The sequence below is a fragment of the Cervus elaphus genome, chromosome 5 (genome assembly GCF_910594005.1).
Source record: "Cervus elaphus chromosome 5, mCerEla1.1, whole genome shotgun sequence".
NCBI lineage: Eukaryota > Metazoa > Chordata > Mammalia > Artiodactyla > Cervidae > Cervus > Cervus elaphus.
Genome location: NC_057819.1, coordinates 4,764,810 through 4,787,556, shown reverse-complemented (window position 1 = coordinate 4,787,556; position 22,747 = coordinate 4,764,810). Strand labels below are relative to the sequence as shown.

Here is a 22,747-nt window from a genome sequence, read left to right as displayed (position 1 = left end):
TTACCCCTGTTGTTTTTCTTCCTCTGTGTTATTGTTGTTCAGTTAGCCAGTCGTGTCTGACTCTGCGACCCCCATGGACTGCAGCACTCCAGGCTTCCCTGTCCCTCACTGTCTCCCAGAGTTTGCTCACTTGTGTCCATTGAGTCAGTGATGCCATCCAACCATCTCATCCTCTGCCCCTTGCTTCTCCTCCTGCCCTCAATCTTTCCCAGGATCAGCGTCTTTTCCAGTGAGTCGGCTCTTCACATCAGGTGACCAAATTACTGGAGATTCAACTTCGGCATCAGTCCTTTCAATGACTATTCAGGGTTGATGTCCATCTCCCCCCCCCGCTTTTTAAATTTTTAAACAAGGCACAAGTTAATAGTGGTGGCCTCTGTGATGGCCCTCAGTCATCTGAAGTCATTTGTTAATGCCCTGCATGCCCTCAGTCGGTTCCCCCAGACAGAGCAGTCACCCCGTGGGCTGCCTGAGCTGTGCGGCAGGCAGGCTTGGGTGATGTGATTTCTCATGTCCGTGGGATCCCCGAGCCCCGGCAGTTCAGCTCACTGCACAGAAGCCAGGGTGGGGACAAGAGCTTGTAGGCCCTCTCACTGCAACCCCCGCATTTGACCAGAGGCAAAGGTGTACCAGGGCTCCCGGCAGTGGGGAAAGGATGCAGCGAGCTGGACTCATAGGAGCTCCCTTTTGTGCAGAAGAACCGGCTACATCAATGGATTTCATTCCTCTGTTCATGAAGCAGCTCCTGTGTCCCCGTGTGTGCGTGCTTAGTCGCTCAGCCGTGTCTGACCCTTTGCAACCCTATGGACTGTATGTAGCCCGCCGGGTTCCTCCATCCATGGGATTCTCCAGGCGAGAATACGGGAGTGGGTTGCCATTTCCGCCTCCAGGGGATCTTCCGGACCCAGGGGTCAAACCCACATCTCCTGTGTCTCCTACGCTGGCAGGCGGATTCTTTACCTGCTGGGCCATTGGGAAGATCCCATGTCCCGAGTCTGCTCAACGCTGCCGATACAGTGGTGACTTGCATAGACAGGTCCCCTGCCCACAGGGGGCTGGCAGGCAGTGAAGGGGGCGCAGAGACCCCTGGCAAGTACACACACACACACATACACACACACACACACACACACACACACACGACAGGCTGTGATGTGTGCATCTTGAGACAAATAAACGGGTGGGAGGCTGTCTGGGGCGTCTCTGCACATAGGCTGTCTTGAGTGGAGAGCCTGCCAGAGTCAAGGTTCCCACACCTCTCACCACATCCCAGGCGCCCGCCTCCACACCGATCCAACCCGGCACCTGCTCTTTGAAACATCTGCTGTGGAGGGCAGGGCGGGGGGCCCACACTCTTGATTCCTGTGATTCCTGTCACTTTCTAATCATTTAATGGAACTTCGCTTCCATATATATTCGTCTGCCAAGTAATAGAGCGAGAGCACTCGAGTCTTGCAGAAAGTTAACAACTTATTTGAGGTATCCTGTAGATAAATATTATCTACTAATACTTGATTATTTGGTGACAACTTCTTTCAGATCCTCTAAAAGTTATCTAATGTGCTGGGTGCTGTTAAAGGATGTGCTGTATGTAAAACCTTTATTCTAATAATTGCCTGAAACTTACTGTGTGGGGTTTTTTTTTCCCCCTTAATGGCTAGTTATAGCCTAAGAAACCCGAAGTTTAACCAAACCTTGAATGGAGGGAACCTTCACTGAACCTTCCCTGGTGGTCCAGTGGCTGAGACTGCGCTCCCAATGCAGGGGACCTGGGTTCAATCTCTGGTCAGGGGACTAGATCCTGCGTGCTGCAACTAAGACCCAGCACAGCTAAATAAATAAATATTAAAACAAGAGAAACACTTTAATTGAAACTTAGGTTTCGATGTATTGCTTTGGGTTAATATCCTTCCTTCCAGACTTTTTCTTTCCCTCTCTCAGTGGCTTTAAGAAGGGAGGGAAGGAAGGAAAGGGGAAAAGAAAAAAATATCCCCAAGCTATTGCAATGAAAACCAGCTTGGCTGGTGAAAGCTGTATCTTCTACTCTGAATTAAATAATGTTGCAAGAGGTCAGCTGGTCATCCCTAGATGATGTCTGTGATCCTGGCAAAAGTCATGGTCACAGTTCACGGCAGAGCTTCCGGTGCACTGACCTCGTGGTCGCCTGAAAATCTAGAGACCAGACCAACCCTGCGTCCCCTCAGCCCATGATGATAAGTGCATTTGGGAAGGTGATGTGGTGTCTGACCACCCAAGGTAGATGCCAGTGCGGACACAGGCTGTAATGAGCTAGAGAACTTTCTCTTTAGAAAAAAAGTGAATGAGAAGCAAGGCTTTGCCAGGGCAAGGGATGTTCACTTTAGCAAATAAAAGGTTACACTAGAACCCACTTCCTTTGTTCTACTAAGTAAAGTCTTGCTAACACTGAATAATTATAGTAGGAAAAGCCTGAATGAGGCCATCCTTTCACTTGTTCAATGAAGGTTAATTTAAGGGACTTAAATTCAAGGGTTAATTTAATGAGACTTGAGATAAAGCTTGAATTTAGGGATTTTTGCAAATTACCTGTTAGAGGTGGTGGAAACAGAAGTGTATTTGTTCCTTTTATGCAAGTGACCTCTTAGCATTTAAGTGATTACTGATTAACCAAGGAGTTTCAAATAAAACTTTTCGTATTCTGATTTAAAGAACTTGACCCGGCTGAGAGTGGCTTATGTTGGGGAGCAGTGAGGGGTGGGATGGGGAGTAGGCAGGGTGCAGTATCTCAAGCAACGTGACTTCAGCTGGAGAAATGTCCCGTTGGGCAAAGCTCCCCTTGTTCTAAGGAGCATGCCCAGTGGTGCACACAGCCGCCTCTGCAACCCTTTTTCACCTAAGAGACTTGAAATGGGAGAGAAATTCTTGCCTAGAGAGGACGGTCTGGTCCCTGTATTCTAGATAAACCAGGAGAGAAGTGCTTTGCCCCACAAATGGTCTTCATCAACCAGGACGCTGGCACAGGCTCCCTCACGTGGTCATCTCGGGGTTCCCAGCAGCAGAAGAGAGCCAGCCCAATGCACAGGCACTTAGCAAGCCTCTGCAAGCATCATATGTGCTAACCAACCATTGGCCAAAGCCAGCGACAGGACCAAGCTCTAGCCCCAGGGCTGTAGAATTAAACTACCTCCTGATGGGAGGAGCCACAAAGTATTGTGGCCGGGTTTTCTTTTCTGTCTCCCTTGACAGGTGTGAATTTCTTGTTAACACTTGACCAGAGGAGCTACTTGATGCTTTGGGTCAACCGTGTAACTCGTAATTGACCCAGGAAGGATGGGAGATCACGGTGGAGCACTTTAAATTCTGACGAATCAATCACCTGACTGTGGAGGAGACTGTTTCGGTTCTGCTCCAGACAAAAGCTGAAGGTGGCACAGTGCCGCTCATACTCATGACCTCAAGCTAAAGCGATTCCTAAACACATGGATATACCCGGTTCAAAACTGAGACTCAAATTCCTTTCTCTCCAAGCAGCACTGTCGGATTCGTAGCAATCAACACTTGTTAGCACCATGACTCACTGGACACTAGATCCTAGCTGCCGTTCCTTGGTGCCCTCAGGGTGCTCACCCCGGGCCGCACACTCTGCACCCACGAACCGTCTGATCCCCTGAACAACCTTACCGAGTCCTATTGCTGGCTGGCTTCTCCCCGAGCGGGGAGCCTGCGGGTCAGATAGAAACAACGAACTCACGGGCACCTGTTTAGGAAGTCAGAGAGTCCAGAATTTTAAAAAATAACAATTTATTTTCGGCCGTGCTTGGGTCTTCATTGCTGCGAGCAGGCTTTCTCTAGTTGCAGTGAGTGGGGAGGCTACTCTTCGTTGTGGTGCTGGGGCTTCTCACTGCAGGGGCTTCTCCTTGCAGAGCAGAGGCTCCAGGGCGCAGGCTCAGGGGTTGTGGTGCATGGGCTTTATGGGCCCGCAGCACGTGGAATCTTCCCTGATGAGGGATGGACCCTCGTGTTCCCTGCACTGGCAAGGGGATTCTTATCCGCCTTATCAATTCTTAAAAAATCGCTCAGGCCACTCGACTCCCAGGACTGTGGGCAGCTGGAGCAAATGCACGGGGACACTTACCACCTCCCATCCCCTCCAGTACTGATCATCCCCCCCAACACGTGATCTCTCCGGCCTCCTGACCCAGGAGTCCCCACAGGCTCAGGACTGCCGGCCCAGCTTCCCCATTCATCCAGATTCACCCAGAGTGGATTGGTTTTAGAGTGTTGAGACGTGACATATCAGAAGGAGGTCTTCTAATCTTGCTCAGTCTGGATAATTTTTAAAACCAGCTTTAGAATTTTCCTATATCAGCTAATGCTAACAGCATTCACATGATGAAAGCTATCTGTGTCATGAAAGTTTTGCTTTTAAGCAGTTAAGAGCAATAATGGGGAAAGAAGGTTTCTAGATTCTCCCCCCCACCTCTAAGTTCTCTATTGATGTATAATAGACAGAATAGACAGTACATATTTGAAGTGTACAATTTGATAAGTTTTTACCACCGCCCCCCCCCAACCATACACACACATATCTGTGAAACTAGGACCAGAGTCGAGATATGAATTTTCCATCACTCCAAAAAGCTCCCTTTTGCCTCTTTGAAACCCTTCCCTGCCCCCTCTCTCTCTGTCCCTTGCCAGTCCCCAGACAACCATTATTTGCTTTCTCCTCTGTAGATTAATTTGATTTTATATGAATGAAATCATATAATATGTACTCTTTAATCTGACTTCTTTCACTCAGCATAATTAGCATACTTTGAGATCCCAGCCGTATTGATCGTATCAGCAGTTTATTCCTTTTAAAATTTTAAATGAGAAAAGGGAAAACTGCTCTTTTTTTTTTTTCCCTTCTGAACTTGGCCTAGGACTACTGAAGTTACCTACCAAATTGTACATTAACCAACTAACGCCAGCGATGAGTTAATCTATAACCTCATCTGTTAGCGGTTAACGCGACCCCCAAACCTAAGCTCCTCCTGACTGACAGTCAGACCCTGATCCTGGGCACCCTTTCCCTGGGCTTGGGGAACCCAGTAATTCTGAGTCTTGGTTCATCCTGGCCCACGGTCGAATATGAACGTAGCCCATCTTCGTGTTCTCATGATGACGGGGCTCTGGGCTTTGTGATGGTGTGGCCGGCAAAAGAGCAGGCTCTGGGTGCTCTGAGAGAAGCTTGTACTTCAGTCAGCTCTCTTTTATATTTCTGAGTTTGAGCTATGCAAATGCCCAGTAGAAGCAAATTCAGTATATGGGGCGGAAATGAGGGGACCCCGCGTTGTTTCAAAAATACTCACTTTAGGATTTTTTTTTTCATAGTGAAATCAATTCACTAGAAATTATTTGAATTGACACTTCTCTTCAAGACTCCATCTCCTTTTAAGGCTAACATACACCTGTCTGCTATCGAGTTCATTACAGTTCACCGTCTTCCTTTCACAGATCAGTTTTTTTTTTTAACAGCTCTTTCCTTTAATGTTTGGTTTCAGACCTCTTAGTGTAGGAATGTTCTAGTAAACAACTGCTTAAAATAATATGCAAAATACTTATGTTCTTACGCATAGGTACCAGTTAAATATATCTTTCAGCTATTTTTGGAAAGCTACCACTGGACACCCCTGAGTTTTGATTTTCTCCCAAAAGGAAAGCTCAGACATGACACCACATAATGGACTACAGAGAAGTCGGGGGCAGGGCCGACAGGATGTGAGTTGAACGCCCTCCCCCGCTGCCAGTGTGCTCTGACCTCGGGAAGTCACCGCATCCTCTGCAGATCTGAGACGTGGGGCTAGGTGCTCTTTAATCCCGTTCCAGGACCGAGAGGCACTTAATCGATTCAGATGGACCATAGTCGAGGAGGTCGGTGTTGCCTCAGAGGCCCCCTTTGTCCCTCTGCGTGAGGACCTCGGCAGCTCCTCGACTGGGCCACGTTGGTGCCCGGGAGAAGCAGGCTCACCCTCTCGTCTGGATCTGGCTCACTGGTCCTTCCAAATGGCCAGCCTCCCGCGGGGGAACGCAGTTTGACTTGTTTAGCCTCAAAACGATGCCAGCCAGTACCCCACTGCCTGCCTGATGGTGGGGTGCCTCCTGAACCAGCCCTGGCATATTCTACAATCACCTGCTTGTTTTCCGGGGGGGGGGGGGGGGGTTTACATGGGCTTCCTAGATGGCGCAGTGGTAAAGAAAGCGCCTGCCAGTGTAGGAGATGAAGGTTCCCGATCCCTGGTCTGGAAGATCCCCTAGAGGAGAGCATGGCAACTCGCTCCAGTGTTCTTGCCTGGAGGATCCCATCAGAGGAGCCCATGGGGTCGCAGAGTGGGACATGACTGAACACACACCCACCCCACCCCCCACCCACGCCCACTGGTAGTTTCAGCCCTCTCCACTTACCTACCACAAGCCAGCCCGCCAAGCTCTCGGATCGTGAAACAAAGCGTTAGCACCTGGATCACGACCCAGCTCTTTTCCTGTTCTTCTTTTGAGACTTCCCCAACAGGAAAGGCTCTGGGTAATTGATAGAGATTATCCCTGATTCCCTTAATGTAACCTTTTTACTCTTTCCTTTTCCTGGGATTAAGCTGTTCCTTTGCAAGAAGTCCTCTTCTTAATGACACAGTCATCGACCCATTATTGACCAAAGGAAGCGATCCAGCCCAACCCCACCTTTCTGTGGTTCACGGTCCCTTTGGTCTCTTTCATTATAAATGCCTTCCAAAGCCATTAACTGTTTTTGGGGTTTTTTTCAATTTTTGGCACAGTGAAAGGCCATCAAACTACACTTTAAATTCAGTCTGCCTTCTTGAAGCAATAATTGCCCGTGTATTTGTTGTCAGCTATGAGTGTTCACACCAAAGACATGCTTTAGTATTTGCTGCGTGAGGGTTCCGAGGCTGCATGCCCTGCACGGGACGATGAGTTGAGGTCTGACGTCAAGTGGAGACACGTGGGCCCTGTCAGCAGGCACCTTTCTCCCCCCTATTTCCCCCCTTTCCCGTTTCTCCTTCATTCAAGGAGTATTTCTTGCTGTGCATACAGGGCCCCCAGTGTGACTGCTCCAGCTCTGAGCTAAGAGGGACTCAATCTTTTAGGACTGGGCCTGCTCAGCATATGACTGTACCATCATGGTAGGCATTCGAGAAATACGTGTTATGTAAATAACTCCTGGGGAAGACTGTCAGAATTACACATTTGCCTGTAAGCACAGAGCAAGCAACCTGAGCCCTGTGTAGGGGTCAGGGCACCCCTCCCAGAAAAAAATGCAGTTTCAGTTAGTGATCCAAAAATGTCAGTAAACCATAGGGGCTCTTGGACGCTGTGTGCTTGAAACTAACCTGTGGGCCTGCCGCCTGCTACTGAGAGAAAAAGAGAGTTAGTTGGTAAGGAGTTGTCAAGCCTCCCCGGTTTTCACTGGTAAAGACTCCACCTGCCAGTGCAGGAGATGTGGGTTTGATCCCCGGGTTGGGAAGATCCCCTGGAGGAGGAAATGGCAACCCACTCCAGTATCCTTGCCTAGGAAATCCCAAGGACAGAGGAGCCTGGCAGGGCTACAGTCCATGGGGTCGCAAAGAGTCAGGCACAACTGAGCGACGAAACCGCAACAAAGTAGTGGTCAGTATTTACACAGTGGCCTTGGGAGGGGACCGTGATGTGTAATCACCGTCGCATTACAGAGCATCGCCTCTTCCCTTCATAGGACTTGATGGTGTCTGCAAGGTCTTCAACCTCAGCCAGCACCTCACGTGTCCAGCTCCCGGCCAGCCTCCCCTTCCTCTTCCTTTGGGCAGCTTGGCCGCCAAAGCCCTTCCCAGCCACTCGAGCCCATCCCAGCTCCTCTTTGGAGCACCTGTTTGGAGCATCCCTCAAAGTGGTGGTTCCACATGGTTGGGCTCCCGATCCACTTGTTTCCCCTGTTGGTCCAGCTCCCTCTCTCTAGTCAGGACACTGCAAGCTCTGCACAGGCGAGTGATCACCCCCGACTGCCTCGCAGCCCAGGCGGCGGGCAGGATGGGACTGTGGACCCAGGAAGTAACCGCTGCCGCCACCCTGATGCCGGCTAGGGATGCACAGGAACCTCTTTCTCCTCCAGCTCGGGTCTGTTCTCAGCCTGAGGAAGGCCTGCTCGGTGCCTGCTCCGCTTGTCTCCCTCCCCTTCCATCACCACCACCATCGTGGTGACTGTTTATTGAGCACCAGGCCTGAAATGCATTGGGGGGAAAAACACGAGTGTACTTTCCACATGGCCTTCAGCTTGCTGGTCTGTGGAGTTGGGCTTATAAGGCTTGTTCTTTGAATCAGACACTAGAATATGGCCTTTCTGGGCTGAACGAACTCCCATGATGTTTTCTAGCCTTCCCCACGATCTCAGCTGCTCTCACTAGCGTCCCCCTCCACACCCCCAGTCCCCGTCCCCAGAAGGGCTCCCAATGACACAGCTGTCCTGACTTCCCACAGAGAAGTGGATCTGAAGTGGGATCCCAGTTCTGTGACTCGGCTAACTCGGCTCAGGGTGTGCTTGAAGACTTTGTTCAAGAAAGCGTGGGTCTTGTGAAGAAAAACGGGACTTTGGAAACGGAATCCTTGAGATTCTCATCTTCTTGAATTTTCATCGTCCTATTATCACAGAAGACTCTTCTGGAACTCTCATTCTGTTGCTCTGTCCAGTCAGGGTGTGCAGGCCCCCAGGCCCCGGGGGACCCTCTGCAGTGAACCCCAAAGCTTGCCCCTTACAGGGTAGGGAGTTGCTCTGTGCCCACAGCCCCTCCCCTCTGCATGAGAGCCTTGCCACATTTGCTGCCTGTGGGGGCCCAGGTACCCTGCCGGAGGATGCCTGGGATAGTGACTGCCCCCCAGACCTTTGACCTTTGACCCTGAGCCCCTCCTGGGGGAGTGGGGCACGTATCATTTCCTCAGCCAGACATCAAAAGAAGCACAATCATTTATTGCCTTGAAGCACATTTTTCTGAGCGCTTTCCTTAGGTCTGAGTTACAGCAGCCTCAGTGGGCTTCTAGAAACCAAACAGCCCACCTGAGAAAGGAATCTGCTGTCCTGGGACAGGGGCTGGCTGTGGACAGGGGATGGGTGAGTTAGGGCTGAGAAGCACCCTCCCACCAGCCCATCCTCTGACCTCCTCGGGGTCTCAGTCTGGCAATCTAGCTCTCAGCTGTGCCCAAGGGTCAACCCAGGGAGCCTTCAGCCCTACAGAGGCGGGGTCCACCTCCCGCCCTGGGTCTCCAGGGTGGGGCCTGCCCCCACCCCGTATCTTTAAGAGGCTCCCAGAACATTCACGTGTGTTACTGACCACCTTCTCCTGGTTCTGTGCCTAAACCGTGAGGTTCCTGTGTGTCCACGGTGTGCAGCAGAGTCACGCTGACTTCCAGAACCTTCCAGAGGTGCATCCCTGTGAGTCCAGCAGAGTGCCTGCTGCTCTGTGTGGGAGCTGGACCCGCAGGAGGGACCTGGAGAGGAGAGGAAGCCTGCACACAAGTGGTCACGGGGAGGGCCAGGGCCCAAGGAGACAGTCCTGGCATACATACTGCATCGAGATGGAGATGGTGCCCCAGGGCTCACCACATGCCAGGCACCGTCTCATCTCGTCTGTTAGCATCATCCCCACTGTGCAGGTGCTCACAGTCAGAGCTGGGGAGGTGAGCCGGGGTTTTTTTTTTAAAAACACCAGCAGTGCTAAAAAGAACCCGGGTCAGCCACCCATTCACAAGTCACCTTCTAGCTGCTGTTCTTCCTCGGGGCCACCATGGTTGGGGGTGGGGGGTGTCATCAAACCCCTTCCCGGGCTGAGGGGCACCTGGCAACTCTGCCCAAGGTGGGTGGGGGGAGAGGTGTGGTTCTGTTGCTGCTATAAATGACTTTGGTGTAAAGTTAAGAGACGAAATGATATCACTCAAATTCTAATACAAGTCACAGATACAAGGAATCACGACAGTAGGGTACACGGGGGAGGACTGATGTGAAGCAAGCTCGGTAGATCCTTAAGAAGTATGCAGCGAGGGTGTACCGTTTGTGAGCCTGCGCTGCCTAAACAGCAGTGGACCTACCTCCTGAATGAACGGCTTCTGCCTGAGACAGCCATGAGCTTTCAAAGCAGCTAACCTGTACAAAAGCAAGACGGTCCATCCTGCCACCCCACTTCATGTCGACTGTGTGAGCTGCATGGCATTTACAAAGGGAGTTTTAAAAACAGGGGGAGTCCAGCTGGGTTAGGGTAAGAGATACCTGGAACTTCATAGTGGGGCTGGGAAATAGAATACTTACATAAGGTATTAGTGGGTGGAGCTTCCCCCATGGCTCATGCCTACCCATGCAGGAGACACAAGAGATGCAGGTTTGATCCCTGGGTTGGGAAGAGCTCCTGGAGGAGGCAATGGCAACCCACTCCACTATTCTTGCCTGGGAAATTCCATGGACAGAGGAGCCTAGCAGGGTACAATCCGTGGGGTTGCAAAGAGTCGGACACGACTGAGCACACACACACATAAACTATTAATGGACTACCATTCACATCTGTACTTGTGCGCGCATCTCCATCAGGCTTGATTTTTGGAAACCCCTAGGATACCATGAGTATTTCTCTAGCCTCGGATTACAGAGAGAGGCTGACGTCACATTCTCAGCTCACATGATACAGCTCCCCTCAGATCTGTATCATCTGTTACATTATACCGATACCACGGCTGTATCATGTAACCACTGGCCGTCCAGCTCTAAGCCGGGAACGAGCCCCACCTCACCTGCAGACGTGCTGTGCAGGTTCAGTGCTGTTGAAAGCACTCGTTGCCTCGCCCTTACATAACAGGTTACTTTCCCTCTCTAGGTCTAATGCTCTGGGGCAGTCATGTCCCAAGACCAGGTGGGGGAGGCCCAGCTTCTACAGCTTCTGGCCACTGGAAGACAATCCAAGAGGAAGCCCCCTTCTAAATTGTTTCCGGGATCCCCAGATCACCCCCAAGATGGCCCTGTGCTGGCTTCTAGGACCTTGCAGTCCTCTCCCCCAGGACCCTCTTCCTGGGGGCAGGGTACCCTGGCAGCACAGCCTCTTCCCAAGGAGGGTGGGTGGACTTTGGCCTCGAAGCTGGGGTGACCCCTCGCATGTGCACAAGCTCCCCCCACCCCAAATGCAGGGTGGGCCTGGGGTCTGCTTTCTCCATACCGAAATATTCCGACAATGAGCTCCAAGGAGTTGGAGAAATTTCATTTGGAACCTGACCTTTCAAGTCTCTATGAAGTTGTGTATGTTAAGATATGTGTATGCGTGTGTGCTCATTCATCTCCAGCTCTGTGCATGGGCTGTGGCCCCGCCAGGCTCCTCTGTCCATGGAATTCTCCAGACAAGAATACTGGAGTGGGTTGCCATTTACTCCTCCAAGGGGTCTTCCCAACCCAGGGATTGAACCCGAGTCTCCTGGGTCTCCTGCATTGGCAGGCAGATTTCTTTACCACTAAGCCACCTGGGAAGCCCTCAAGATAGACAGTAGTATTTATTTTATTTAAAGGTTTGTTACTTTCCCCCCAAGCCCCACAGATGGGAAGAGCAAGCCTGCTTGGGGCATGCAGAAATTCTTTCATCCAGATTCCCTTCCTCTTAATAAAAATAAGAAAACACATAATCAGACTATCCTGGGGTTGTTTTTTTTTTGTTTTTGTTTTCATTTTGCCACCTGATTCAGGAATTCCTCTGCCTCATCAGCAGTTTTGCCTGGGATGCTGGTTACCTAGCTTCTGGACCTATCTGAGTCCAGTTGAACCAGGAGGCGCCTCGGAATGTGCCTCTGACAGGCACCCCAGAGGCTTCGTGCAGCTCCTGACTCAGTGGTACCTCGGCCCTGTCTAAATTTTAAAACTGACTGAGAAACTCAGAAAAAATCCTGCAGTGGGGGGCTCCCTTCTGAACAGATGAAATAGGCATCTCCAGAGCAGGGGCCCAGGCCTGCAGGCTGCCCCGCACCCCACGACTTGCCAAGGTTGAGAAGCAAGTCCGCCAGGCTTGGTGGTTCTCTCTGAGAGGAGCCCGGCCTTTGCTCTCCTGGTGGAAGGGAGCCTGTCGGGTCTTCAGACTCTGCAGGCACTGTTGTTAAGCCCGATCCCGCCACCTAATTAACACTTGTTTATATTAAACAAGCGTTAGCTGCCCCATGCAGAGAAGGGGGTGGTCCTTTTTGAAGTTTCTAGTTGCTGACTTTATAAGATCTGGCCTGAAGTGGGGCTTCTGGAAACTCATCAATCTGACGTAGCAGCTAACAAGCCCTTCGAGAAGTTTCTCTCGCAGGCACGGCCATCTCCCGAGGAACAACCCAACCTGCGCAGGTTCCCCCCCCCCCAACCCCCACACCTCTTGACCCGGCAGCGCGATGGCGCAGGAGGGCGTGGACAGCTTCCCGGGTTTGGGTGCTCCTTGTCAAGGTGTTAAAACAAAGAGGATCGTTGTGTTTCTTGGAACCGGTCTAAATGTCTCTGTTTAAGATTAAGATCTAGGGAAACGCATTTCCGTTCGAGACCCAGTGTTTTCTGCTCGTGAAGGGCACCGACACGGTGATGGCGCCGTGACACGGCCGCGGCCCCCAGCCTCTCCTGCCGGTTCCTTTAATTAGGAGAAATTAAGTGGGGCTGCTACATATTTTGAGAATAAATAACACTATTTAAACGCAGGCAGCCTTAACCACTGACTTAACCGCTGAGTTCTCGCTGCTACATGTCTCCTAAGTAGATCAGCATAATCTTCCCTAGGACTTAAAATGCATCACCTTCGTTCCGGAGCTCGGAACCCGCAGCCGACGCGAGCCCCGGGAGGGCTTAATGACTTTAATTATGGCGAGAAATACCTTCTCCGGGCGGGAGGGGCGCGGCCGGCGGGCTGGGGTCAGAGGAGGCCGGATGGGAGCCCGGCACCCCCCCCCCCCCACAACCCCCGCCCCCCCGCAGACGGCCCCACGGGGTGGGGGGAGGGGAAGCCGAGGGGGAGGCCGCGGGGCCTCGGAGTTCTGAGCCGTGTTTGTGGCTTCGGCGCTTTGATCTCCGGCCAGGGAAACCTGGAAGGTCAGGCCGGGCTGCAGCCAAGCCCCGGAGCCAGGAGCCGGTGGAGCGGGCCGGGCCGCGCCACCCACCCGCCTCCCCCATCCGCCTCCTCCTCCCTGAAAGTGAGCCCGCCTGGCCGCCCGACGCCCCCACTTCCCTGCACCCACCCCCTCACTGGGTTGGAGCTGTTTTGCGTTGGTCTCCCTTTAGGCAGTGGATTAGGGTCTCCAAGTCGTGGCTTTAAACCAGACACATGCCCTGCAAGTTTTGTTTAGTAACTACGCTATCTGTCGTACAGACTGTAAACGAAACCAGGTTGTTTTTTTTAAGCTCTGTGCCCCTCCCCACCTCCTTTCCCTCCTAACCCTCCCCTGCAGATCCCCCCTCAGAGCGGCAGGTGATTACCCTGCCCAGTTAGAGTGTTAGGGTCGTGTTGTTTTGTTTTTTTTTTTTTCTGGCCACTTCTTCTGACGCCCGCCCCCTTCTTGGCACCAGGCTTTTCTCACCGGTTACCCATGTGCGCCGGTGTGTGACCTCATTTCCTATGGAATGAAAGGTTTCTGTAGGAAAACAGGGCGCTTGGTGAGACGGGCCTTGCAAGCCCCCTCGGCTGGCAGAGTGTCCCCTGTTGTGCGGTGCCTCATGCTTCAGGGCGCAGCGGCGGACCAGAAAGCCCAAGAGCCCCGTGCCTGGGCGGTCACTCAGCAGAGAACACAGCGGAGGAGGAGGAAAGGAAAAAGTGAGGAGGGCAGCTTTAGAATCCACTTAGCGGTGTCCAGAGGGAGGGGCATGAAGGGAGCTCTGGCTTGTTCCTACTGGGGTGGGACCAGCCGAGAGAGACTGGTGAGCGTCAGGCAGGGTGTCTCCACTCCTGGCTGGTGGCCTCTGTGTGTGGACAGGCCCTGCCCCAGTGGCAGGCTGAACAGGGCTTGTTAGGGACCCTGCGTTCCTGGCAGGGACCGTGCCTGGAGGCTCAGGCCTCAGGTGGACCAGCCTCGCAAGCCTGCACTTTTGGTCTCTCGTGGCTCTGCCCGAGGGCATGTGTGAGTTGGGGGGGTTAGGAATCTGCTGCCAGTTCTGTGATCTTGACAGCAGGGGGGTGGGCAGGCCAGTGTCCACACGCTGCCCCTCTGTGTCATGCAGGCCAGCTTCTCCCATCAGTCTTCTAGGAGGAAGGAAAGCCAGGTTTTCCTGAGCGACAAGAGGACAGTGAAAATGCACCACTCCTGCCGTCTGTGCCCGTGGATATACCTGGAGGTGGTGGTTTGCTCAGCTCTCCTCTGCTGAGAGTTGTTAGGGAGGCTTGCGTTCCTCCCAGGAGTAAAAGGGGCAGATGCGATGAGTGCCCTGACATCAGAGACCTGCTCACAAGAGGCCTGGGACCCCATAAAGATCCCCAGCGAGGCAGAGCCACTCTCAGGGACTGGGGTGGAGGTTCCCCAGAGAGAATAATTCCTGAGTTAGAACCAACCACCAATAGAAGGCCCGTATGCAAGTGCTGCAGCAGAAGACCCAGCCACAGCTCATAAGAAACCAAATCGCCAGCATCTGCCCAGCGAAGGATCCTGACTTCCGAGAAGATCTGGTAGAGAGTGAACCTTCCGCCACTCAGAAAGAGTCAGAGGAAACAGGAGACCAGGTGGCCTGGAGCGAGCCGCAGCCTGTGCTTGGAACAGCAGGGCCCGGCGTGTTTGATGCTAACCCCCGGGGCAAAAGCTCATCCTTTTTAGGTCAATCAACAGACGTTTCTAGGCCATTTTACCCTGTGCCAGGCTCTTTGCTGGATTCTGGGAATGGAGCGGGAAAGAAGTCTGAGGCCTTGGCTGCCCTCTAGTGAGGGAGGCACTTTAAGTAAACAGTGAGTGTGATGTCACAAGAGCTGTTCCAGTGGGACCTGGCGGGTCCGGCGGCGCGGAGAGGAACACCTGAGGCTGTGAGAGTTGGAGGCCCCGCTGGCTGTGGGCGAGAGGCAGCGTGCTTCCCCAACAGGTGGGCAAGGAGCTGTAGAAGCCCCACCTCGGCAGGCTCCGGGGCTGGTGGGCTGAGTTCACTTAAAGCCGGAGGAGTCACATCCTAGTCTGTCTTTTCTGGAGGATAGCCGATTGACAGTGTCGTGCTGCTTCCCGGCGGACAGCAGAGGAACTCAGCCATACACACACGCGTATCCGTTCTCCCCCAGACTCCCTTCCCCATCCAGGCGGCTGCCTGACATTGAACAGAGTTCCCCGTGCTGTGCTGTGCTGTAAGACCTCGGTGCTCACCCGTTTTAAATAGAGCTCACGTCTTATTCTAAGAGCATCACAGAGTCATTCGGGAGGGTGCGGCAGGGCAGGTCTGCGACTCAGAGATGCCCTCTTGTGCTGCATGGAGATCCTGTGGGGGGCGGGGGGCGGTGGGGGCAGGCAGGGTGGGCTCCAGAGCCCCCAGGGGGGTGGTGGTTGTGACTCACGTGAGAATTCTGGTGTCCGGTACAGGGTGGCGGCAGTGGGGCTGGGAAAACAGTGAATGGATGTGGAAGATGGAATCGGCAAAACCCACTGAGCAGCTGAGCGTAGGGGTGAGGGCAAAGGGGTGTGGCTCAGCCTGGCCCCTGGGGGGCGCTCTGGGGCACCTCCCTCCGGAGAGAGCCCTGGCTGTAGGAAGGCCAGGACCGCGTGAAGGGTAGGCGCATGCACCTCTATCAGCCCGAGCTGGAACAGTGAGCTCTGCCCCGGGAACAGCTGCAGAAGGAGCTCGGGGGCCCCGCTGAAGCAGGAAGCTGATGCCAGGTCGTGGGCACTAAGCCCTGGGCCTCTGGTGCCATCTTGGGTTCTCCACGACCGTGGTTTCTGCCGCTGTGGGTCACGCTGCTGTGTATGTTGGAGGAGGGCAGCGCGTGAACACTCTTCAGTAAGAAGGGGAGAGACCTCGGCAGCCTTACCCAGCTTCTTGCTGACCAAGATCTCTTCCCCCTCCCAGGACGACAGACACCTCTGGGAGGCCCTGGCTTGGATCCTTCCTGGGGTGCCTGGCACACAGTCGGCCCTCTTAAGTAGCTGTCACATTGCACTGTATGCAGCTGACCCTCAAGCAACACAGGTTTGAACCACGGGTCCGCTTAGACACGGGTTTTTTCAGTGGTCATTGCTACAGTGCTGCATAACCCAGGGGGTTGAATCTGCGGCCACGGAACCGTGGACGTGGAGGAACCTTGGGGATTGAGGAGCGAGTATACAGAGGGTGACTCTGAGTTCCATGGCGATTTCCCTTCGGTTGTGCAGAGGGTCAGCACCCTGACCCCGCATTATTCGAGGGTCAACTGTTAATTGAGTGTTTTCACACCAGGGACCACCTCCTGTAAGCTGCAGTGGGTGTATTCCTTAGACATTGTCTTTCAGATCAAAATGTAGATTCTGGCCCGTCCCTCACCCTCCGACCTCAGGGAGCAGCTAGGCAGTGAGACTCCTGTCACCTGAGCCAGCCGTCTGCACAGAGCCTCGGGTCCCAGAGCTTCTCCCGTGGAAGGAAAGGCATGGACAGAAGTTGCTGCAGAAAGGGTCCTGTGTCGAAAAAACTGGGGCTGCCAGGTAGCTGAGAGCCTTAGCACATGTGATATTTCTCAAAGGTGTCTCATCCCCTGAGACCTACCATAGGAACGTGAGATCGGTGGCTCAGGCGTTTATTTCTAACTCACTGGCCCTCGGAACAGAACACTCAGACCTTGCGTTACAACTCCCCCAAGTCTCTTCGGCGAGGCCTGTCGCAGCACTGCTGGTGAAACGGACGCTCCATGAGGACAGGGCGGCCACCGTCCTGCTCACCGTGTGCGTCCTCCTGGCCTAGCACCCACAGTAACTGGTTAATTACTACCATCGAACAAATAAAGTCATAAATGACACCACAAATAGAATTAAACCCTGCCGCCGCCTACTAATGTGAATTTGTCGAGTAGGGGCTGTGCCCACCCAGGGCGGTCTGCTCTGTTAGGCTTTTCCGGGCACCGACACGGGTCAGATGTACCTCCTGGCTCCATAGACCCCAGGGCAGGTGAGCCTAGCACCCAGCCAAGACGATTACATGTGAGATGTTAGCACCGTCTGATTCCGCCGGACCACGTGTAGCGATGTGAGGGATGGATGCCACCAGAACGTGAGTACAGGACTGTACACACAGCACTGATCCTGATGGAGAAAATGCAGAGAGCTCCTAAATGCCTGTCAGAGGCAGTCCACCCTGTAATGGAAGACTATATATAGCTGGTAAGAAGAAAAACCCTTTTCTGCATCACTGCATATAATGCTGTTGAGTAAATTGTTGAGATAAGGGGGAAAGCAGTTGAGAACAGATTATATACATCCAACTTATTTTTCAATATATTTTCATATGTGAGTGTATATATACATAGGCATTTTATGCCTGCTGATACATGAATTAAAAAAAAACACATGGAAGGATATAAACCACACTGTTGTTACATTATAAAGCTGGGATTTGAGGAGGTACTAAGTCGGTTATTTTTTGCTTTCAACTTTTGAGTGATGTTTGAATTTTCACGTCAAGCATGTTACTTTTATTAACTGCGAAGATACTAAAGATGGTCACCTTTGCAGGGGAAAATGCATCATAGAAAGTGATAAGTGGCAGAGGAGAAATCTTTACAGGTATTAGAACTCAGGGGTAAGAGCTGCTTCTGACTAAAGAGAAGCATTTACGTCTTACGTGGGAGACTTTGCACATAAACTTGACCTTGAAGCATCAGTAGGCTAGGTAAGATTCAGTACGCATTATAGTTCACTCTGGAGGTCTTTACACGTGTGAAGTATCCCCTGGAGGGTTACTCTCAGACTGCCAGACTCCTTCCTAGCCAGCTCCCAGTGTGCTGCTTTATCCAGAAGTTAAATCTGTTGACCCAGATTTGTCTTGTATTGTCATTGTCATCCTATCTTGTCCTTGCTGCAGATAAATTAAGAGTTGAGTGGGTTTATAAGGAGGAGCATTAAAATCTTCTGTGGATTGTATAAAGATTCTTAATAATCTTCATTTTCTTTGGCCCTGGGCCCCCATCCTAGGAGAATTGAAAGTGTAAGCCAAGATTCATTCAACGTGGCATTAACTATAAGAATAAAAAAACTGAAATAGCCCAAATATCAGAAAGATATGAGTGAGCAGGGTATCTGAAGGGATCTATCACAGCCTTAAAAGATATTAACAAAAAATTTTAAATGACTTGTTGGAAGATTATGATAAGTGCAAAAAAAAAAAAAAAAAAAAACCAGAATACAGACTTATAGTCAATAGAGGCAAATAAAGAAAAAGTCTGCTTGAAGCCCCCCATATGTCAGAACTTCCTGTAAGAGGTTGAAGACACAATTCTTTCTATCAGCGCTAACAGTCCAGCTTCCTGGCTTATGCTTTGGTCAGGCGTGAGGGACAAAGGAGAAATTGTGGGCCATCTTTTGGGTTATTTCCGATTCAGGTTGTATTCCACCGGAAGTTTTCCTACAATAAAGTTTAAGCACTGGGGACGCCACATCCAGCGCTTGACGAAGAAACAGGGCAATGGTCTGTTCCCGGGGGCTCTGCAGGGGAGCTATGGGGTGGGAATCTGTGTGCGTGCTCAGCCATGTCTAACTCTTTTTGACCCCATGGACTGTAGCCCGCCAGGCTCCTCTGTCCATGGGATGGTCCCAGGCAAGAACACTGGAGTGGGTTGCCATGCCCTCCAGGGGATCTTCCTGATTCAGGGATCAAACCCGCATCTCCTGTGGCTCCTGAATTGGCAGGTGGATTCTTTACCACTGAGCCACCCAGGAAGCCCAGCTGTGGGGTAGGACCAGGCCCCAAACCCAGTCTGGGTGTAACTGCACACTCTGGGGCAAGTGCCAGGTCCATCCCTGAATTTAATTGAAACCCAAGCAGACTCTAGTCTGTGTGTCTCTTCACCCACAAGGTGGTAATGGGACTATTAGCAGAATGCCCAGTACGCATCCAGAAATTCAAGACTCAGTCATATCGACAGAAGCACTTCCTTGGGGGAAGACTAGACAACCCACGTTCAGGGAGCAGCAACCTGAGAGCACAGTCCCAGGCAAACTTGCTCTCACTCAGAGTAAGTGTTCACTGAACAACCACACGGGTCTTGCACTGCAGGAAGTGCCAGTCACGTAAGATCCCGTCTTCTAGAGCTTGATGCTTTGTACCCTGCAAGACGTAAGTCTGCAGATGTTGCTGCTTTTGTGACGTGTCTCAGTGGCTGTGGACGTTGTCGCCTCGGGTCTTGCAGGGCCTGGAAAGGTAAATAAGGAACCGTGACAACCTTTTAGTCCATATTCTGCTGCGGGGCTTGTGGTCACCTGCTGGCTGGGGCCGACTTGTCCCAGCCTGGTGGATGCAGCAGCAGTGACAAAGGGTGGGAACGTACTCGTGTGAGTGGGGCGAGGGGAAGGGTCGGCAGAGGTCAGTAAGCCAGGCCCTTGGCTGCTTCTGGGAGGCCCAGCCTGGCCCTCCCACCTGCTTTCTGCTGCCCACACCCTTCCCAAGCTCTTCTTCTTAATCTAGTCTGTGCACTGCGCTCTCCAGCTAAAGCCCAGCGACAATGACCATCTAGCGCATCCACCAGGAGGCATCTTCCCTAGCCGTCCATTGAAACAACCTCATTTTGAGAAATTTAGACATTGGGTGTGTGACTTTATAAAGATGAGGCTTTGAAATAACTTTTCGGTCCAAGTTTGACTACAGAAGACATGAAAGGTCTAACACATGAATATGCGTTCAAGGATGCCGCATCCATTTTTAAACTGAAAATGTAGGGTGAGGGGGAACGTGTGACCAAGTACGTTTTTTCATTTGCTTTGGGAATAGTATGATCAATGTGTCATTTTCAAAGTGTAGATCATTCATGGCCTATTTTTAAACCCAGGCTTTTCAGGTGGCTCCGTGGTAAAGAATCGGCCTGCGAAGCAGGAGACACAGGTTCAATCCCTGGGGGAGGAAATGGCAACCCACTCCAGTATTCTTACCTGGGAAATCCCATGGACAGAGGAGCCTGGTGGGCTACAGTCCATGGGGTCGCAAAGTCAGACCCAACAACAACAACATTTTTAATCCCAAGCCTGCTCCTGACAAGTGAGTTCTGAACGTAATCCTGATCCTCCTCGTGTCCAGTCCTGTGTGTGGGAAATACAGCCTTACTTCAACAGCAGCTTACGTTAAACCTAATTTTTTAAAGTAAGCCAACTATGAGAATGATTGTTTTCTCAAACAAAATATTGGTGCCCTGGATCCTGTGTATTAACCCGGTTGTGTCTGCAGTCGAGCTATAAACAGGATTTAAGCTCCATGTTCTTGACCTGCTGTTTTCATGAGAGAAACCAGGAGACTGGCCTGCCCTCCACTGAAGCTCCCAAGCAAGACAGAGCCGCACACCCAGTCCCCTCCGGTGCTGTCTGATGGGCAGGGACTGAAAGCCAGCAAAGCAACAAGAGATCTGGTTTATTTCCTCACTGGCAGCCAGTTTATGAACAAGGCGGGGAGGATCTTCCTTGGTAAAGAATCTGCCTGCCATGCAGGAGACCTGGGTTCGATCCCTGGGTCATGAAGACCCCCGGAGAAGGGAATGGGAACCCACTCCAGTGTTCTTGCCTGGAGAATTCCATGGACAGAGGAGCCTGGTGAGGTACAGTCCATGGGGTCGCAGAGAGGTGGACACGACTGAGTGACTCACACACCCCCTGAGCAGAAGACTGGCACCCACTTACTGGGGCCCCCGAGGACCTGCTGACCTCAGGCAAAGGGGTCTGTGCCCCTAAACAGCTTTATGGAGGAAGGTGACACCACCTGGCTCCAAACTTTATCACAAGGCCATCCCATCCTCTCTCGCTGGAGGCAGGTGACAGCCATCGCAGCTCTTTCTGCAGCACTCTGGACAGCCTGTTGCCTCTGTGAGTGACCGAGGCTGGTCCTCACGACACAGGCCCTGTCCTCCTTTTACCGGTGGGGAAACTGAGGCTGGGGACAGAAAGAGGCTCAGCGACCCACCCCCCCATCAGCAGTTGGTCTGGCAGAGCCGCAGACAGTACCCAGGAGCTCCTCCTGATGGGGGCGAGCCAGTGGGGAACCAGGGTGGGACCAGCAAGCGGCAGAGCAGACCGGGTTCACCGAATCTCAGTCCAACGGAAAGGGGTCCTCAGCAGAACAAGGACGGCACTCAGGTGCCGGAGCTCGTGAAGTTGCGGAGGACTCTGCTGCATCCCGAAGGGTTCACTGTCCTGCTTGTACCAAATACAAGGAGCTGGCTTGTAGCAGCTGTGGGGCAAGACTGCCCTCTGGTGGGCTGATGGAGCATTGCCCTAGCCACATTCCGGTCTAAGGCTGTGTTGCTTTCCTGGGCTGTAGCCATGCAGTGATTCTTTCTATGGAAGGAATTCAGCTTTCGTTCTTTCTCAAGCAGTCTGGCCCATAGAGGCTTTCTTGACCTCTGAGTACTGGCCATCATTTGTCCATCTTACAGGAGGCTGGGTTTTCGTTTTGGTCCCCTCCCCCATCCCTAACCTTGAGAGGAGTCTTGCTTCCCTAACAAGATTCAGGTTCCTAAAAGCAAGGATTATGTCTAATTCTTCCTCAGCTTCTACTCTGCTGTTCCCTTAGCTGGACATGAACCTGGAAGTTTCACCAGGATGGAAAGGAATCCTTTCCGCCCCCCACCCCCCAAAAGAATCCCACCGCTTCTCATTTGCTCCTGAAACATTTCATCTCTGACCAGTAGTTCCTCAAATGGTTGAATCCTCAGAAAACTTACAGAACTCAGTTTCCTGGGCCTCACTCCAGCCCTGCTGAATCAGGCTCTGTGGTCTGAGCCAGGAAATCTGCTTTACAAACTTCCCCAAGTGGTTTTTGATGTGCGGCCAGGTTTGGCAGCCAACAGCTCTAAATCCCCATTTACAATTATTTCTCGTAGCCTTTCCCCCTACCCGACAGCATCTCCAAAGGTCTTCAGCTCATGTCCATTATTAAAACTGACCATTTTGAGATTCCTTTGGACATATTCACAGGCTCTTCTAACTGCAGGGCTGGACGACATGGGGAAGAGGGAGGACCACAAGAGAAGGACCAAAGGCATGTGCTTTTGTTGCCAGTGGCCCTGCGTTCATAGCAGAAATCACTGAAACCAATACCTTTATGCTGACGGGGCAGGTTGTCAGTTTGTAGTCTGATGTTAAGGCTTACGCTGAAGAGGGAGACAAAGGTTAATTGAGTACCCAGTTATTTATTTTCACCATTTCTAACTCATCTAGTTCTCAGGTTCAACTGAACAAGGCGCTGTTGCCTACCCATCCCCACCCCCTCCTTTAAAAAAAAGACAAAACAAAAGATAGGCAAATTGAGGCTTGGACTTCCCTGATAGCTCAGTTGGTGAAGAATCCACTGCAAGGCAGGAGGCCCCAGTTCGATTCCTGGGTCGGGAAGATCCACTGGGGAAGGAAAGGGAAAGGCTACCCACTCCAGTATTCTGGCCTGGAGAATTCCATGGACTGTATAGCCCATGGGGTCGCCAAGAGTGCCACATGACTGAGCGACTTTCACTTAAGTTGGAGCTTAGGAAAGTTAGTAACTTGCCCAGTCATGTAATTCTGCATTCGAATACAGGTCTGATTTCCAAGGTCAGCTTTTTGGAAACGTCCCAACACGCTCTTTCTCACTCTCCCA

At 52.0% G+C, this 22,747-nt stretch overlaps 1 protein-coding gene across 1 annotated transcript in view; it reads left to right on the top strand.

The window, feature by feature from the left end:
* Window positions 1–22,747, top strand: part of ZNRF3 (zinc and ring finger 3) — a 144,619-nt gene that overhangs the window by 109,711 nt on the left and 12,161 nt on the right. The window lies entirely within an intron of this gene.